This window comes from Bombina bombina, chromosome 2, assembly GCF_027579735.1.
Source record: "Bombina bombina isolate aBomBom1 chromosome 2, aBomBom1.pri, whole genome shotgun sequence".
NCBI classification, from domain to species: Eukaryota; Metazoa; Chordata; class Amphibia; order Anura; family Bombinatoridae; genus Bombina; species Bombina bombina.
The window spans coordinates 493022850-493041758 of record NC_069500.1 but is presented as its reverse complement, the minus strand read 5'-3'; the positions used below and the strand labels follow the sequence as shown (position 1 = coordinate 493041758).

The 18909-nt window shown below is 41.8% G+C and overlaps 1 protein-coding gene across 1 annotated transcript in view; it reads right to left on the bottom strand.

Annotated features, from left to right (window-relative positions):
* Positions 1 to 18909, bottom strand: part of POLE (DNA polymerase epsilon, catalytic subunit) — a 571199-nt gene that overhangs the window by 225876 nt on the left and 326414 nt on the right. The gene's annotated exons all lie outside the window — the stretch shown is intronic.

The following is an 18909-nucleotide window of genomic DNA, read 5'->3' as shown; positions in this document are numbered from 1 at the left end:
GTATGCATATCTTTTGTAACAGTGCTTAACTGTGGATATATATTATTATGTATACATAAAAAGTTATGTTACCTTTATGCCTTAAAAGGCAATACTGCCATACACAAAAAAGGAAATAAGGCCATTTCATATATCTTCAAAAGCAGGATAAGCTAGCAATAAGATATATATGATAGATATTAGCAAAGAGAGATACTAAATTCCACAAGTATATTTTTTAGGACTGACCTACTTTTTTACTCATATTAAATGGTTTAGGAGTTTGGAATATTGGATAAAAAAAATTAATGGTTTCTATTTGCTCTCTGTTATTTCTCACAACATGCCCTTTGTGTTTATTATATATCAAATTTAAACCAAAATTCATTAAAATTATGGGGGGAGATAAAAAGCTGAAATTAAAATCCTCCATGTCTAAAAATTAAATCAATGTAAATATTTGCATAGGAAATTAGTACATCTAGGCAAGTATCCCCGCTTTCTTTTCCCCAGAAATTCTTAATATACAATGTTTCCAATGCACAAGAGAATTGTGGGTAAGATATGCAAATTAGATATGCAAATTCTGTTTTTTTGCTTCAAAAATACTGTTTGGATACAGCGATCCTTTTAAATAGGATTATGACAGCAAACCAGAAATCACTCACTAGACAAGCCTGTTTCGTTCTTTTTGGAACTCATCAGTAGGAGAGAGATTTCTGGTTGCTGCATTGGAAAAGCTATTTTCATGGTTAAACCAAAATTCATTAAAATTATGGGGGGAGATAAAAAAAACTGAAATTAAAATCCTCCATGTCTAAAAATTAAATCAATGTAAATATTTGCATAGGAAATTAGTACATCTAGGCAAGTATCCCCGCTTGCTTTTCCCCAGAAATTCTTAATATACAATCAGAGAAGCCTGATGAAACAGACAGCAGTCTGAGAAACGCGTTGCTTGTTCTTTTAATATCTAGTGTCATAAGACACTGAGATTTTTATTTTATTAATACAATTTGGTTTTATTTAAACCTCTTTGTGAGAGTCTGAGCTCTATCAGTCCGGCAAGACGTTGGAGAAACCAGTTTCCTTGGAGTGTCAGTGAGCTGGGACACTGAGATCCCAGTCTGTTTGATTTACCACAATTGGGTGCTGCTCCACTTGTTAGTACCTTTTTGATAACCTAACAAATCTTTCACCAACTGTATTACACCAGGAGGCGCCTTTGTCTTTGTGATTTTTTCACAGAGAAAACTTGCTCTTAGATCCTGATTTCCCTGACAAAGCAGCTGACTCCAGTCATCATCTGTGTTCCTGATCATTGATCATCCTGGTATTTGATCATATTCATCATTTGGGACTATTCCCACCCCAATTGGGACATTTACCATCTATATAACATTGCAAAAGAAGACAGCATTTCCAGATAAGAACCTTTCAGGAATTTCTTATTACTGTATTTGTTATTATTTGTGTTTTATCCTATGTTTCTCATAGTCCCATATTTATAAGAATTGTTTCTAATTTGTTTACATTATTTCATATAGTATATTTCATTCTAGTTATTTCATGTCATTTCTTGTTCTCTTCTCTCTTAGCCTATTTACATAGTAATCATATAGGGTCCTGTGCGCCCCCTAGTAGTAACACACCCTTAGTGTTACCGATTGTTTCTTTTGCATCATCTTCAACCTAAGTTTAATGAACAAAAACGTTTTTTTTACTTGCATTTTTCTGCAATCAGTTCTCTGCATTGTTATGTTAGATAATATTGGTTCTGCACCTATTCTATGCATTTCAAAGGCAGTGATTAATAAGCAGTTAGGCACCCTCACCTCAAGCTGCTTGACAGGAAGATAATAGGGAAGTGCCTGCTAACTTGTTGCTCGATATATCTGGTCTGATTTGTGTACACAGATCAATTTAAGGCTGTTAAGTTGCATAACTTTGCAGCACAACAAGCGGACAGCTCCACCTACTGGCTATTTTAATTAGTGCATTGCTTTCCAAAAGCTTTTTAATAGCAGTCGCATGACTGAAAAAAAGGTTGTTATTTTGAAACGGCACAAATTGAACCGGCGTAAACCGTGGGCCACCTGTACTTTATTAAATTGCTACAAATCCAGTAATGGCATAGCTTAGCTTTATCTATACTGCTTTGATTGGCAATGCAGGTTTGTCCCACTATAATACAGAATAACAAAGAGCTTGGCTGTAAAAAACATAATTTATGCTTACCTGATAAATTTATTTCTCTTGTGGTGTATCCAGTCCACGGATCATCCATTACTTGTGGGATATTCTCCTTCCCAACAGGAAGTTGCAAGAGGATCACCCACAGCAGAGCTGCTATATAGCTCCTCCCCTAACTGCCACATCCAGTCATTCGACCGAAAACAAGCAGAGAAAGGAGAAACCATAGGGTGCAGTGGTGACTGTAGTTTAAAATTAAAAAATACCTGCCTTAAAATGACAGGGCGGGCCGTGGACTGGATACACCACAAGAGAAATAAATTTATCAGGTAAGCATAAATTATGTTTTCTCTTGTAAGGTGTATCCAGTCCACAGATCATCCATTACTTGTGGGATACCAATACCAAAGCTAAAGTACACGGATGAGGGGAGGGACAAGGCAGGTACCACTGCCTGTAAAACCTCTCTCCCAAAAATAGCCTCCGAAGAAGCAAAAGTATCAAATTTGTAGAATTTTGAAAACGTATGAAGCGAAGACCAAGTCGCCGCCTTGCAAATCTGTTCAACAGAAGCCTCATTTTTAAATGCCCATATGGAAGCCACAGCTCTAGTAGAATGAGCTGTAATCCTTTCTGGAGGCTGCAGGCCAGCAGTCTCATAGGCTAAGCGGATTATGCTTCTTAGCCAAAAAGAAAGGTTGCCGAAGCATTTTGACCTCTCCTCTGTCCAGAGTAGACAACAAACAAAGCAGATGTTTGACGAAAATCTTTAGTAGCTTGTAAGTAAAACTTTAAAGCACGAACCACGTCCAGATTGTGTAATAGACGTTCCTTCTTCAAAGAAGGATTAGGACACAAAGACGGAACAACAATCTCTTGATTGATATTCTTATTAGATACCACCTTAGGTAAAAACCCAGGTTTGGTACGCAGAACTACCTTATCTGCATGGAAGATCAGATAAGGAGAATCACATTGTAAGGCAGATAACTCGGAAACTCTACGAGCCGAGGAAATAGCTACCAAAAAAAGAACTTTCCAAGATAAGTTTGATATCTATGGAATGAAGAGGTTCAAACAGAAACCCCTGAAGAACTTTAAACCTGTTGCTCCACCTTGGAGCTTAAATTTGGTTCTTAAACACAGGCTTGATTCTAACTAAAGCTTGACAAAATGCCTGAACGTCTGGAACATCCGCCAGACGCTTGTGCAGAAGAATAGACAGCGCAGAAATCTGTCCCTTTAAGGAACTAGCCGACAATCCTTTTTCCAATCCTTCTTGGAGAAAAGATAATATCCTGGAAATCCTGACCTTACTCCATGAGTAGCCCTTGGATTCACACGAATAAAGATATTTACGTCATATCTTATGATAGATTTTCCTGGTGACAGGCTTTCGTGCCTGAATTAAGGGTATCAATGACTGACTCGGAGAAACCACGCTTTGATAAAATCAAGCGTTCAATCTCCAGGCAGTCAGCCTCAGAGAAATTAGATTTGGATGGTTGAAAGGACCTTGAAGTAGAAGGTCCTGTCTCAGCGGCAGAGTCCATGGTGGAAAGGATGACATGTCCACCAGATCTGCATACCAAGTCCTGCATGGCCACGCAGGCGCTATCAAGATCACCGATGCTCTCTCCTGCTTGATTTTGGCAATCAGACGAGGGAGCAGAGGAAACGGTGGAAACACATAAGCCAGGTTGAAGGACCAAGGCGATGCTAGAGCATCTATCAGCGTTGCCTTGGGGTCCCTGGACCTGGATCCGTAACAAGGAAGCTTGGCGTTCTGGCGAGACGCCATGAGATCCAGTTCTGGTTTGCGCCAACGATGAATCAATTGTGCAAACACCTCCGGATGGAGTTCCCACTGCCCCGGATGAAAAGTCTGTCGACTTAGAAAATCCGCCTCCCAGTTCTCTAAACCTGGGATATGGATAGCTGATAGGTGGCAAGAGTGAATCTCTGCCCAGCGAATTATCTTTGAAACTTCTAACATCGCTAGGGAACTCCTTGTTCCCCCTTGATGGTTGATGTAAGCCACAGTCGTGATGTTGTTCGACCGAAATCTGATGAACCTCATTGTCGCTAGCTGAGGCCAAGCCTGAAGAGCATTGAATATCGCTCCCAGTTCCAGAATGTTTATTGGGAGGAGTGACTCCTCCTGAGTCCACGATCCCTGAGCCTTCAGGGAGTTCCAGACTGCACCCCAACCTAGAAGGCTGGCATCTGTCGTTACAATTGTCCAATCTGGCCTGCGAAAGGTCATACCTTTGGACATATGGACCCGAGAAAGCCACAGGAGAAGATTTAGTAGAGGGGACAAATCTGTGTAATCCCCATTCCACTGACTGAGCATACAGAGTTGCAGCGGTCTGAGATGTAGGCATGCAAACTGCACTATGTCCATTGCCGCTACCATTAAGCCGATTACTTCCATGCACTGAGCCACGAAGGGCGAGGAATGGAATAAAGAACACGGCAGGAATTTAGAAGTTTTGATCACCTGGACTCCGTCAGGTAAATTTTCATTTCTACAGAATCTATCAGAGTCCCTAGGAAGGAAACTCTTGTGAGGGGGGATAGAGAACTCTTTTCCTCGTTCACCTTCCACCCATGCGACCTCAGAAATGCCAACACTATGTCCGTATGAGACTTGGCAATTTGGAAGTTTGACGCCTGAATCAGGATGTCGTCTAAATAAGGGGCCACTGCTATGCCCTGCGGCCTTAGGACCGCCAGAAGCGACCCCAGAACCTTCGTAAAAATTCTTGGGGCTGTAGCTAACCCAAAGGGAAGAGCTACAAACTGGTAATGCCTGTCTAGGAAGGCAAACCTGAGAAACCGATGATGATCTTTGTGTATCGGAATGTGAAGATAAGCATCCTTTAAATCCACTGTAGTCATGTATTGACCCTCCTGGATCATAGGTAGGATGGTACGAATAGTCTCCATCTTGAATGATGGAACTCTGAGGAATTTGTTTAAGATCTTTAGATCCAAAATTGGTCTGAAGGTTCCCTCTTTTTTGGGAACCACAAACAGATTTGAGTAAAATCCCTGTCCCTGTTCCTCCTTTGGAACTGGATGGATCACTCCCATAACTAGGAGGTCTTGTACACAGTGTAAGAATGCCTCTCTCTTTATCTGGTTTGCAGATAATTGCGAAAGGTGAAATCTCCCTTTTGGGGGGGAAGCCTTGAAGTCCAGAAGATATCCCTGGGATATAATTTCCCATGCCCAGGGATGCTGGACATCTCTTGCCCACGCCTGGGCGAAGAGCGAAAGTCTGCCCCCTACTAGATCAGTTACCGGATAGGGGGCCGTTCCTTCATGCTATCTTAGAGGCAGCAGCAGGCTTTTTGGCCTGCTTACCTTTGTTCCAGGTCTGGTTAGGTCTCCAGACCGTCTTGGACTGAGCAAAAGTTCCCTCTTGTTTTGCATTAGAGGAAGTTGATGCCGCACTTGCCTTGAAGTTTCGAAAGGCACGAAAATTAGACTGTTTGGCCCTTGATTTGGACCTATCCTGAGGAAGGGCATGACCTTTTCCTCCAGTGATATCAGCAATAATCTCCTTCAAACCAGGCCCGAATAGGGTCTGCCCCTTGAAGGGAATGTTAAGCAGCTTAGACTTTGAAGTAACGTCAGCTGACCATGATTTAAGCCATAGCGCTCTGCGCGCCTGGATAGCAAAACCAGAATTCTTAGCCGTTAGTTTAGTCAAATGAACAATGGCATCAGAAACAAAAGAATTGGCTAGCTTAAGTGCTCTAAGCTTGCCAAGTATGTCATCCAATGGAGTCGCTACCTGTAAAGCCTCTTCCAGAGACTCAAACCAGAACGCTGTAGAAGCAGTGACAGGAGCAATGCATGCAAGGGGCTGTAGGATAAAACCTTGTTGAATAAACATTTTCTTAAGGTAACCCTCTAACTTTTTATCCATTGGATCTAAGAAAGCACAACTGTACTCGACAGGGATAGTAGTACGCTTTGCTAGAGTAGAAACTGCTCCCTCCACCTTAGGAACTGTCTGCCATAAGTCCCGTGTGGTAGCGTCTATTGGAAACATTGTTCTAAAAATAGGAGGGGGAGAGAACGGCACACCTGGTCTATCCCATTCCTTAGTAATAATTTCTGTAAACCTTTTAGGTTTTGGAAAAACATCAGTGCACACCAGCACTGCATAGTATTTATCCAGTCTACACAATTTCTCTGGCACTGCAATTGTATCACAGTCATTCAGAGCAGCTAAAACCTCCCTGAGTAACACGCGGAGGTGTTCAAGCTTAAATTTAAATGTAGAAATATCAGAATCAGGTTGCATCATCTTCCCTGAGTCAGAAACATCACCCACAGAAAGAAGCTCTGCATATTGTGAGGCAGTATCAGACATAGCTCTTAAAGCATCAGTATGCTCTGTATTTCGTCTAACTCCAGAGCTATCTCGCTTTCCTCTAAATTCAGGTAGTCTGGCTAATACCGCTGACAATGTATTATCCATGACTGCCGCCATGTCTTGTAAAGTAAACGCTATGGGCGCCCTAGATGTATTTGGCGCCATTTGAGCGCGAGTCCCTTGAGCGGGAGTCAAAGGATCTGACACGTGGGGAGAGTTAGTCGGCATAACTTCCCCCTCGTCAGATTCCACTGGTGATACATTTTCTTTAAAGACAGAATATGATCTTTATTGCTTAAAGTGAAATCAGTACATTTGGTACACATTCTAAGAGGGGGTTCCACCATGGCTTTTAAACATAATGAACAAGGAGTTTCCTCTATGTCAGACATGTTTGTACAGACTAGCAATGAGACTAGCAAGCTTGGAAAACACTTTAAATCAAGTTAACAAGCAAATATAAGAAACGGTACTGTGCCTTTAAGAGAAACAAATTTTGTCCGAATTTGAAAAACAGTGAAAAAAGGCAGTAAATCAAACAAATTTTTTACAGTGTGTATAATAAGCTAACAGAGCATTGCACCCACTTGCAAATGGATGATTAACCCCTTAGTTAAAAAAACGGATCAAAAAAACGATAGACGTTTTTTTAACAGTCACACCAAACTTCCACAGCCTTGCTGTGGGCCTACCTTCCCCAAAAAACGATTTTGGAAAGCCTAAGAGCCCTTTAGAGATGTTCTATAGCATTCAGAGGACTCCTGGGGGAAGCTGGATGTCTCAGTCTGTAAAATTTACTGTGCAAAAAAGCACTAAATTAGGCCCCTCCCACTCATAGTAACACAGTGGAAAGCCTCAGGAAACTGTTTCTAGGCAAATTTAAGCCAGCCATGTGGAAAAAACTAGGCCCCAATAAAGTTTTATCACCAAAGTATATATAATGCCAGCAAACGTTTTATATTGTAAATATAAAAGAGTATTACCTCAGAAAGTAAGCATGATACCAGTCGCTATTAAATCACTGTATTCAGGCTTACCTTACATAAATTTGGTATCGGCAGCATTTTCTAGCATTCACATCTTCTAGAAAAAATCTTAACTGCACATACATCATAGCAGGATAACCTGCACGCCATTCCCCCGCTGAAGTTACCTCTCTCTTCAGTCATGTGTGAGAACAGCAATGGATCTTAGTTACAACCTGCTAAGATCATAGAAATCACAGGCAGATTCTTCTATTTTTCTGCCTGGGACAAAATAGTACAACTCCGGTACCATTTAAAAATAACAAACTTTTGATTGAAGCAAGGTAACAGCTACATTTCACCACTTTCCTCTTACTACCTCCATACTTGTTGAGAGTTGCAAGAGAATGACTGGATATGGCAGTTAGGGGAGGAGCTATATAGCAGCTCTGCTGTGGGTTATCCTCCTTCAACTTCCTGTTGGGAAGGAGAATATCTCACAAGTAATGGATGATCCGTGGACTGGATACACCTTACAAGAGAAATATGCTTACCTGATAAATTTCTTTCTTTCTTGACACGATGAGTCCACGGATCATCATTAATTACTGTTGGGAACATCACTCCTGGAGGCGGCAAAGAGCACCACAGCAAAGCTGTTAAATATCACCTCCTTTCTATCCCACCCCAGTCATTCGACTGAAGTAATGAGAGAAAGGAAGCAACAAGGTGCAGAGGTGTCGGAAGTTTATAACATACTAACAACCTGTCTAAATAACAGGGCGGGTCGTGGACGACTCGTGTCAAGAAATAAATACATTTATCAGGTAAGCATACATTTTGTTTTCTTTCTAATGACACGATGAGTCCACGGATCATCATTAATTACTGTTGGGAATCAATACCCAAGCTAGAGCACACAGATAAGGGAGGGACAAGACAGGAAACCTAAACGGAAGGCACCACTGCTTGAAGAACCTTTCTCCCAAAAGCAGCCTCAGCTGAGGCAAGAGAGTCAAATTTATAGAAGTTTGGAAAAAAAATGTGAAGAGAGGACCAGGTTGCAGGATTGGAAATCTGTTCCATAGAGGCTTCATCTTTGAATGCCCAGGAAGAGGAAACAACCCTCGTAGAATGAGCCGTTACTCCCTCAGGAGGCTGCTGTCCAGCAGTTTCATAGCAAAGCAAATGATACTCTTCAGCCACAAGGAAAGAGAAGCAGCCAAAGCTTTCTGTCCCTTACGTTAAACAGAAGACTGACGAAAATCCTTAGTCGCCTGTAAATAGAATTTTAGTGCATGTACCACATCCAGATTGTGTAGAGCTGTTCCTCCTGAGAAGGAGTAGGACACAAGGAAGGAACAACTATCTCCTGATTAATGTTCCGGTCTGAAATTACTTTAGGGAGAAACCCTAATTTAGTACATAAAGCCACCTTATCTGAATGAAAAATAAGGTAAGGGGACTCATACTGTAATGCCGAGAGCTCTGACACTCTACGAGCAGAAGAATAGTAACAAGAAAACAAAACTTCCCAAGATAACAATATCTAAGGAACGCATAGGCTCCAACGGAGCCCCTTGAAGAACCTTAAGAACTAAATTAAGACTCCAGGAAGAAGTGACTGGTTTGAATACAGTTCTGAGCCTGACCAAGGCCTGACAAAACAATTGCACGTCTGGGACATCCTCAGACGCTTATGTAACAAAATAGAGAAGGCAGATATTTGACCCTTTAGGGAACTTGCCAATAAACCCTTCTCCAAACCTTCTTGGAGAAAAAACAGAACTATAGGAATCCTAACTACTCCAAGAGTAGCCTTTGGATTCACACCAATATAGATATCTTATGGTAAATCTCTCTAGTCACAGGTTTACGAGCCTGAATCATGGTCTCAATGACCGAATCCGAAAATCCACGCTTGGATAAAATTAAGCGTTCAATCTCCAAGCAGTCAGATTCTGAGAAACTAGATTTGTATGAAGGAAGGCCCCTTGAAATAGAAGGTCCTTCCCCAACTGAAGTCTCCAAGGTGGAAGAGATGACATGTCCACCAGGTCTGCATACCAAATCCTTTGAGGCCACGCCGGTGCAATGAGGATCACCAACGCCCTCTCCTGCTTGATTCGAGCAACGAGCCGAGGAAAAAAAGCGAACAGAGAAAATAGGTATGCGAGACTGAAATTCCAAGGTACCGCTAGAGCATCTCAGTATCGCCTGAGGGTCCCTTGACTTGGGAGCTTGGCATTCTGCCAAGAGATCCAATTCCGGCTGACCCCATTTGAGAATCAGGCCGGAAAACACTTCTGCAGCCACGCTTCACAGCCACCCAGTTGTCCACTCCTGGAATGATGATCACCGACAGATGGCAATTGTGGGTCCCTGCCCACTGAATGATATTGGCTACCTCTATCATGGCCAAGGAACTTCAAGTTCCTCCCTGATGGTGGATGTAAACCACTGATCCGACTGAAACCTGAAGAACCGGGCCAAAGTTAAGCGAGACCAGGCAAGGAGATCATTGAAGATTGCTCTCAGTTCCAGAATGTTTATGGGAAGAACAGACTCCGACCAAGTCCCTGTTCTCTGAGCCTTTAGAGAGCATCCCAGAAGGCTGGCATCTGTTGTCATAATCACCCAAGAGGTTCTGCGAAAGCAGGTTCCCTGGGAGACATGATCCAGAGACAACCACCAAAATAGAGAATCCCTTGCCTCCTGCTCCAGCTGTAATCGCGGAGACAGATCTGCAGAATCTCCGTTCCACTGCCTGCGCATGCTTAACTGCAGAGGTCTGAGATGCAAACGGATGACCGGGATGATGTCCATTGCCGCTACCATCATCCCAATTTCCTCCATGCACTGAGCCACTGATGGCCGAGGAGAGGAATGAAGTGCTAGGCAAGAATTGAAATTTTTGATTTCCTGACTTCTGTCAGAAAAATCTTCATTGATAAGGAATCTATTATGGTTCCCAAGAAAAACACGTTTGTATTTGGAACTAAGGAACTCTCTTCCAAATTCACCTTCCATCCGTGAGACCGCAGGAAAGATAAAATTTCCGTGTGAGATCTTGCTTGTTGAAATTAAGACGCCTGAACTAGAATGTCGTTCAGATAAGGTGCCACTGCAATGCCCCGCAATCGGAGCACCGCTAGCAGGGATCCCTGGACCTTTGAGGAATTCTGGTAACTGTGGTAAGACCAAATTGAAGAGCCACAAACTGAAAGGGTTTGACTAGAAAAGCAAACCTTAGAAACTAGTGATGGTCCCTGAGTAAGGGAACATACAGGTACGCATCTTAATCCACCATTGTCATAAATTGACCCTCCTGGACCAAAGGAAGAATGGAACGAATAGTTTCCATCTTGAAGGGCGGCACTCCGAGGAATTTGTTCAGACTCTTGAGATCTAAAATCGGTCTGAACCCCAGACCTCGTTCCTGCATTGTAAGAGGAACTATCAGTCCCAGGTCGGAGAGGTCCCGAACACAGTGAAAGAACGCCTCTCTCTGTGTCTGGTCTACAGATAAGGTCTTGATGCTAGTTTGTATCCCTGGGACACGATGTCCACCGCCCAGGGATCCTGAAAATCTTGTACCCAAGCCTGAACGAAGAATGAAAGTCTGCCCCCCACAAGATCAGGTCCCGGATCGGGGGCAGACTTCTCATGCTGCTTTTGATGCAATGTTAGGCTTCTTGGATTGTTTTCCCATGTTCCAAGATCGATTGGGACTCCAGGAAGGCTTGGACTGCTCCTGCTTGGAGGAGGAAGTGGAAGAATTTTCCTTGAAATTTCGTAAAGGAACAAAATTTACTCTTACATCCCTTTGATTATTTCTCTTATCCTGAGGGAGGAAAAGTCCCTTTCCTCCCATGATGTCCGCAATTATTTCCGTCAACCCCGGCCCAAACAAAGTCTTTCCTTTGTAAGGAATCGTCAAAAGTTTATAGACTTAGTTGACACACCCGCAGACCAAGGTCTTAACCTTAAAGCTCTGTGGGCCAGTATGGCAAAAAAACTAAATCTTAGCTACCAGCTTAATAACCTGAAGGGAAGCATCCATAGTAAGGAGTTGGCCTTTACCCTATCCTGGATTTCTTCAAGGGAAGTGTCTGTTTTTAATAGATACAGACAATGCATCAACCAGCATGCTGCCGCACTAGTGACAGTAGCAATACAAACCGCGGGTTGTCATTGTAAACCCTGGTGTACATATCCTCTACCTTCTTATCCATAGGATCCTTAACAGAGTAACTATCCTCTAAAGGAATAGTAGATCTCTTGGCCAGCGTGGAAATTGCCCCTTCCACTTCGGGTACCATCTGCCAAGATTCCTTGATAGAATCTGCTATAGGAAACATTTTTAAATACAGGGGATGGAGAAAAAGGGAGACCCAGTCTCTCCCATTCCTTAGCAATAATCTCAGTAGCTCGATCTGGTACAGGAAAAACTTCCATCATGGAAGGTACATCAAAATACTTATGTAGCTTACTGGAACTTTTAGGATTGACTACCTGTCATCCAGTGTAGCTAAAACCTCCTTGAGTAACAGACGGAGGTGTTCTAGCTGAAACCTGAAGGATACAACTTCAGAATCAGTAGGAGGAATTACACTGTCTGCGTCTGAGATTTCACCTTCAGATGCTACAAAATTATCCTCCTCCTCAGGCTTCTGGGAGGGGGCATTAAAAATAGCAACAACAGCGTCAGCAACCTCACTTACTGAATGTTTACTTTTCCTCTTGCACTTTCCCTGCAGCATGGGAAAAGCAGACAACGCATCAGGGACCACAGAGGGCATGAGGGAAGCGATGTCTTGCTACGTGACTCCAGGTGGAGTTACAGAGGAAGTGCAGGGCACCGTATGAGTGGGTGATAACATTTTTGGACACTGAGGAGAAAGCTGCGGTATATAGTGAACATTGTCGTTAGGCACCTAAACAGCATCCGTCTTAGACAATTTTGGCTCCGAAAAAAAATCTATCCCTGTAATTTAAAGTTCTCTCAAAACATCAGAAGGGATAGGTGGTTCCACGTTTTGCAAATTACCACAAATTTGCAAAACAAATTACCACAAAAAAATACTTACATTTTAATAAAAATTTAAAACACAAAAAAAAGTTACTGTCACTTTAAATTTTAAAAACAAACTTTTTTAATTTTCTGCAGTAAGAAACGAAATAGTGTTATGCAAGTACTATTAAGAACCCGTACACCTCAGCTTAGCTTTGCTGAGGTGCCTACCTGCCCTGCTGACACCGGATAGAAACGATCTAGTAAAAGATCCGGAACTCGCAAAACAGCAACAACAGCGTCTGCAGTATAGTGAACAGCTGTCCGGTCCTAAAAGCGCAGCTTTAAAACGTTTTATGCGCTTTCCAAGGAGATTGTTATCCGGTCACCGTGAATGCAGGGGAAAATGTTGCGCAACAGTAAACCGCCACCTCAGTTAGCCCAGCCCATCATGGGCATCTAAAAAATGAACCTCCCGGTCAGCATATTACAAAGTCAAGCCGCCAGGAGAAGTGAACCACATAATATGAGCCTTATTTCTAATATTCCTCAGCCCCAGTGCCTGCCATAACCATACTGCCATTATATGTTCCCCTTAACATATAGGAGAAAAACCGAGTGTCCCTTAGTTTGAATAAAGTGCCCACTTACCTCATAAATCTGCCAGGCAGCATGGCAGCTCACTAGGTTTGAGAGGTCCTCTCCCTCACATGGACCTGTGGAAAAAAGGAGATAAAGACTGAGTAATCTTACTTAGGCTTTCAGTATTAGGGCAGCATTAACTATATGGGAGGCGCAGTGAGAATTATGTCCCACAAGTTCCCATTGCTTGAAAGCCACCACTGCTCTACTCAAGAGACTGATATGGACTACGGCAGTGTTTTTCAACCAGTGTGCCGTGGCACACTAGTGTGCCATGAGAGATCCTCAGGTGTGCCACGGCAGACTGACAACAGTGTGACATTTTTTAAACTTTGCTTGTTTTTTACTCCCAGTGCAGGGGTAGTTTGTAGGAGGCATGGCATAACAGCACAATACATACAGTATGTGTGTGTTTGTGTGTATGTGTATATATATATGCTGTATTAGGCTACAATGTGTGATTTTTTTAAAATTTTGGGATGGTGGTGTGCCACAGGATTTTTTAACGTAAAAAAAGTGTGCCACGGCAAAAAAAAGGTTAAAAATCACTGGACTACGGCTACACCCTAGAACAAAGCAGAACAATCTTGCACTACTTACAAAATAATAAAATCTTGCTTGAAGAATCTTTTCTAACACCTAACTTTACCACTTCCTTGCTCTAACGTATGCAAAGAGAATGACTGGGTGGGAGGGAAGGGAGGTGATATTTAACAGCTTTGCTGTGGTACTCTTTTCCGCCTCCTGCTGGGCAGGAGTGATATTTCTGACAATAATTTATGATTGTGGACTCATGTCATTAGAAAAAAAATAAACTGATAATTTAGGTTGAAATTAACACCAAAAAAAGTTACTGTCTCTTTAAATGTTAAAACGTAACTTCTTTATTTCGCTGGAAAAAAAAAATAATAAACTGTCACAAATACTCCGGACAACCTCTACACCTCAGCTTAGCTTTGCTGGGGTGCCTATCTTCCTTGCTGCCACCGGAGTGTATATTCTGTTAGCAGAAGTCCGGACTCAACCTAAGCAATGTATTTGTCAGATCGGAGGCTGCTCTCCCACTTCACCATAGCACAGCGTACAAGACTGCAATACCGCTGTCTCCCTTCCGGAACACAGGAAGTGAAGGGGAAAAGGCACGCAACAGAAATTTGCCGCCTCAGCTAACTTCGCCCATCATGGGTGTATCAAAAATTAACCTCCCGGTCGGCAAAATGTCTCTAAAGTAACGCCGCCAGGAGTAAATGAAACACACACACCACACATTGAGCCACAAACTGCTCGTCCCCAGTGCCTGCCATTACTGCCATTCTTAACATATTCCCCTAATTCCATAGGAGAATGTCTATTGTGTCCCATCAAATAAAATAAAAGTACCCAAGTTTTCCTGTATGTCCTGGAAAAAATAAATCAGTACTTACCTTCAGAAATCTTCCAGGCAGCAAGGCAGCTCACTAGGTTTGAGAGGCATGTTCCCTCACATGGACCTGGGGAAGAAAAAACATAATTTATGTAAGAACTTACCTGATAAATTCATTTCTTTCATATTAGCAAGAGTCCATGAGCTAGTGACGTATGGGATATACATTCCTACCAGGAGGGGCAAAGTTTCCCAAACCTCAAAATGCCTATAAATACACCCCTCACCACACCCACAATTCAGTTTAACGAATAGCCAAGAAGTGGGGTGATAAAAAAAGTGCGAAAGCATATAAAATAAGGAATTGGAATAATTGTGCTTTATACAAAAAAATCATAACCACCACAAAAAAGGGCGGGCCTCATGGACTCTTGCTAATATGAAAGAAATGAATTTATCAGGTAAGTTCTTACATAAATTATGTTTTCTTTCATGTAATTAGCAAGAGTCCATGAGCTAGTGACGTATGGGATAATGATTACCCAAGATGTGGATCTTTCCACGCAAGAGTCACTAGAGAGGGAGGGATAAAATAAAGACAGCCAATTCCTGCTGAAAATAATCCACACCCAAAATAAAGTTTAATGAAAAACATAAGCAGAAGATTCAAACTGAAACCGCTGCCTGAAGTACTTTTCTACCAAAAACTGCTTCAGAAGAAGAAAATACATCAAAATGGTAGAATTTAGTAAAAGTATGCAAAGAGGACCAAGTTGCTGCTTTGCAAATCTGATCAACCGAAGCTTCATTCCTAAACGCCCAGGAAGTAGAAACTGACCTAGTAGAATGAGCTGTAATCCTCTGAGGCGGAGTTTTACCCGACTCAACATAGGCAAGATGAATTAAAGATTTCAACCAAGATGCCAAAGAAATGGCAGAAGCTTTCTGGCCTTTTCTAGAACCGGAAAAGATAACAAAAAGACTAGAAGTCTTTCGGAAAGATTTAGTAGCTTCGACATAATATTTCAAAGCTCTAACAACATCCAAAGAATGCAATGATTTCTCCTTAGAATTCTTAGGATTAGGACATAATGAAGGAACCACAATTTCTCTACTAATGTTGTTGGAATTCACAACTTTAGGTAAAAATTCAAAAGAAGTTCGCAACACCGCCTTATCCTGATGAAAAATCAGAAAAGGAGACTCACAAGAAAGAGCAGATAATTCAGAAACTCTTCTGGCAGAAGAGATGGCCAAAAGGAACAAAACTTTCCAAGAAAGTAATTTAATGTCCAATGAATGCATAGGTTCAAATGGAGGAGCTTGAAGAGCCCCCAGAACCAAATTCAAACTCCAAGGAGGAGAAATTGACTTAATGACAGGTTTTATACGAACCAAAGCTTGTACAAAACAATGAATATCAGGAAGATTAGCAATCTTTCTGTGAAAAAGAACAGAAAGAGCAGAGATTTGTCCTTTCAAGGAACTTGCGGACAAACCCTTATCTAAACCATCCTGAAGAAACTAATATTCTCAGTATTCTAAAAGAATGCCAAGAAAAATGATGAGAAAGACACCAAGAAATATAAGTCTTCCAGACTCTATAATATATCTCTCTAGATACAGATTTACAAGCCTGTAACATAGTATTAATCACAGAGTCAGAGAATCAAGCGTTCAATCTCCATACCTTTAAATTTAAGGATTTGAGATCCTGATGGAAAAAAGGACCTTGAGACAGAAGGTCTGGTCTTAACGGAAGAGTCCATGGTTGGCAAGAGGCCATCCGGACAAGATCCGCATACCAAAACCTGTGAGGCCATGCCGGAGCTACCAGCAGAACAAACTAGCATTCCTTCAGAATCTTGGAGATTACTCTTGGAAGAAGAACTAGAGGCGGAAAGATATAGGCAGGATGATACTCCCAAGGAAGTGATAATGCATCCACTGCCTCCGCCTGAGGATCCCGGGATCTGGACAGATACCTGGGAAGTCTCTTGTTTAGATGAGACGCCATCAGATCTATTTCTGGAAGTTCCCACATTTGAACAATTTGAAGAAATACCTCTGGGTGAAGAGACCATTCGCCCGGATGCAACGTTTGGCGACTGAGATAATCCGCTTCCCAATTGTCTATACCTGGGATATGAACCGCAGAGATTAGACAGGAGCTGGATTCCGCCCAAACCAAAATTCGAGATACTTCTTTCATAGCCAGAGGACTGTGAGTCCCTCCTTGATGATTGATGTATGCCACAGTTGTGACATTGTCTGTCTGAAAACAAATGAACGATTCTCTCTTCAGAAGAGGCCAAAACTGAAGAGCTATGAAAATTGCACGGAGTTCTAAAATATTGATCGGTAATCTCACCTCCTGAGATTCCCAAACTACTTGTGCCGTCAGAGATCCCCACACAGCTCCCCAACCTGTGAGACTTGCATCTGTTGAAATTACAGTCCAGGTCGGAAGCACAAAAGAAGCCCCCTGAATTAAACGATGGTGATTTGTCCACCACGTTAGAGAGTGTCGAACAATCGGTTTTAAAGATATTGAGATATCTTTGTGTAATCCTTGCACCATTGATTCAGCATACAGAGCTGAAGAGGTCGCATGTGAAAACGAGCAAAGGGGATCGCGTCCGATGCAGCAGTCATAAGACCTAGAATTTCCATGCATAAGGCTACCGAAGGGAATGATTGTGACTGAAGGTTTCGACAAGCTGCAATCAATTTTAGACGTCTCTTGTCTGTTAAAGACAGAGTCATGGACACTGAATCTATCTGGAAACCCAGAAAGGTTACCCTTGTCTGATGAATCAAAGAACTTTTTGGTAAATTGATCCTCCAACCATGATCTGGAAGAAACAACACAAGTCGATTCGTATGAGATTCTGCTAAATGTAAAGACTGAGCAAGTACCAAGATATCGTCCAAATAAGGAAATACCACAATACCCTGTTCTCTGATTACAGACAGAAGGGCACCGAGAACCTTTGAAAAAATTCTTGGAGCTGTAGCTAGGCCAAACGGTAGAGCCACAAACTGGTAATGCTTGTCCAGAAAAGAGAATCTCAGGAACTGATAGTGATCTGGATGAATCGGAATATGCAGATATGCATCCTGTAAATCTATTGTGGACATATAATTCCCTTGCTGAACAAAAGGCAAGATAGTCCTTACAGTTACCATCTTGAACGTTGGTATCCTTACATAATGATTCAATATTTTTAGATCCAGAACTGGTCTGAAGGAATTCTCCTTCTTTGGTACAATGAAGAGATTTGAATAAAACCCCATCCCCTGTTCCGGAACTGGAACTGGCATAATTACTCCAGCCAACTCTAGATCTGAAACACAATTCAGAAATGCTTGAGCTTTCACTGGATTTACTGGGACACGGGAAAGAAAAAATCTCTTTGCAGGAGGTCTCATCTTGAAACCAATTCTGTACCCTTCTGAAACAATGTTCTGAATCCAAAGATTGTGAACAGAATTGATCCAAATTTCTTTGAAAAAACGTAACCTGCCCCCTACCAGCTGAGCTGGAATGAGGGCCGCACCTTCATGTGGACTTAGAAGCAGGCTTTGGCTTTCTAGCAGGCTTGGATTTATTCCAGACTGGAGATGGTTTCCAAACTGAAACTGCTCCTGAGGACGAAGGATCAGGCTTTTGTTCTTTGTTGAAACGAAAGGAACGAAAACGATTATTAGCCCTGTTTTTACCTTTAGATTTTTTATCCTGTGGTAAAAAAGTTCCTTTCCCACCAGTAACAGTTGAGATAATAGAATCCAACTGAGAACCAAATAATTTGTTACCCTGGAAAGAAATGGAAAGTAGAGTTGATTTAGAAGCCATATCAGCATTCCAAGTTTTAAGCCATAAAGCTCTTCTAGCTAAAATAGCTAGAGACATAAACCTGACATCAACTCTAATAATATCAAAAATGGCATCACAAATAAAATTATTAGCATGCTGAAGAAGAATAATAATATCATGAGAATCATGATTTGCTACTTGTTGCGCTAAAGTTTCCAACCAAAAAGTTGAGGCTGCAGCAACATCAGCTAATGATATAGCAGGCCTAAGAAGATTACCTGAACACAGATAAGCTTTTCTTAGAAAGGATTAAATTTTCCTATCTAAAGGATCTTTAAACGAAGTACCATCTGACGTAGGAATGGTAGTACGTTTAGCAAGGGTAGAAATAGCCCCATCAACTTTAGGGATTTTGTCCCAAAATTCTAACCTGTCAGACGGTACAGGATATAATTGCTTAAAACGTTTAGAAGGAGTAAATGAATTACCCAATTTATCCCATTCTTTGGAAATTACTGCAGAAATAGCATTAGGAACAGGAAA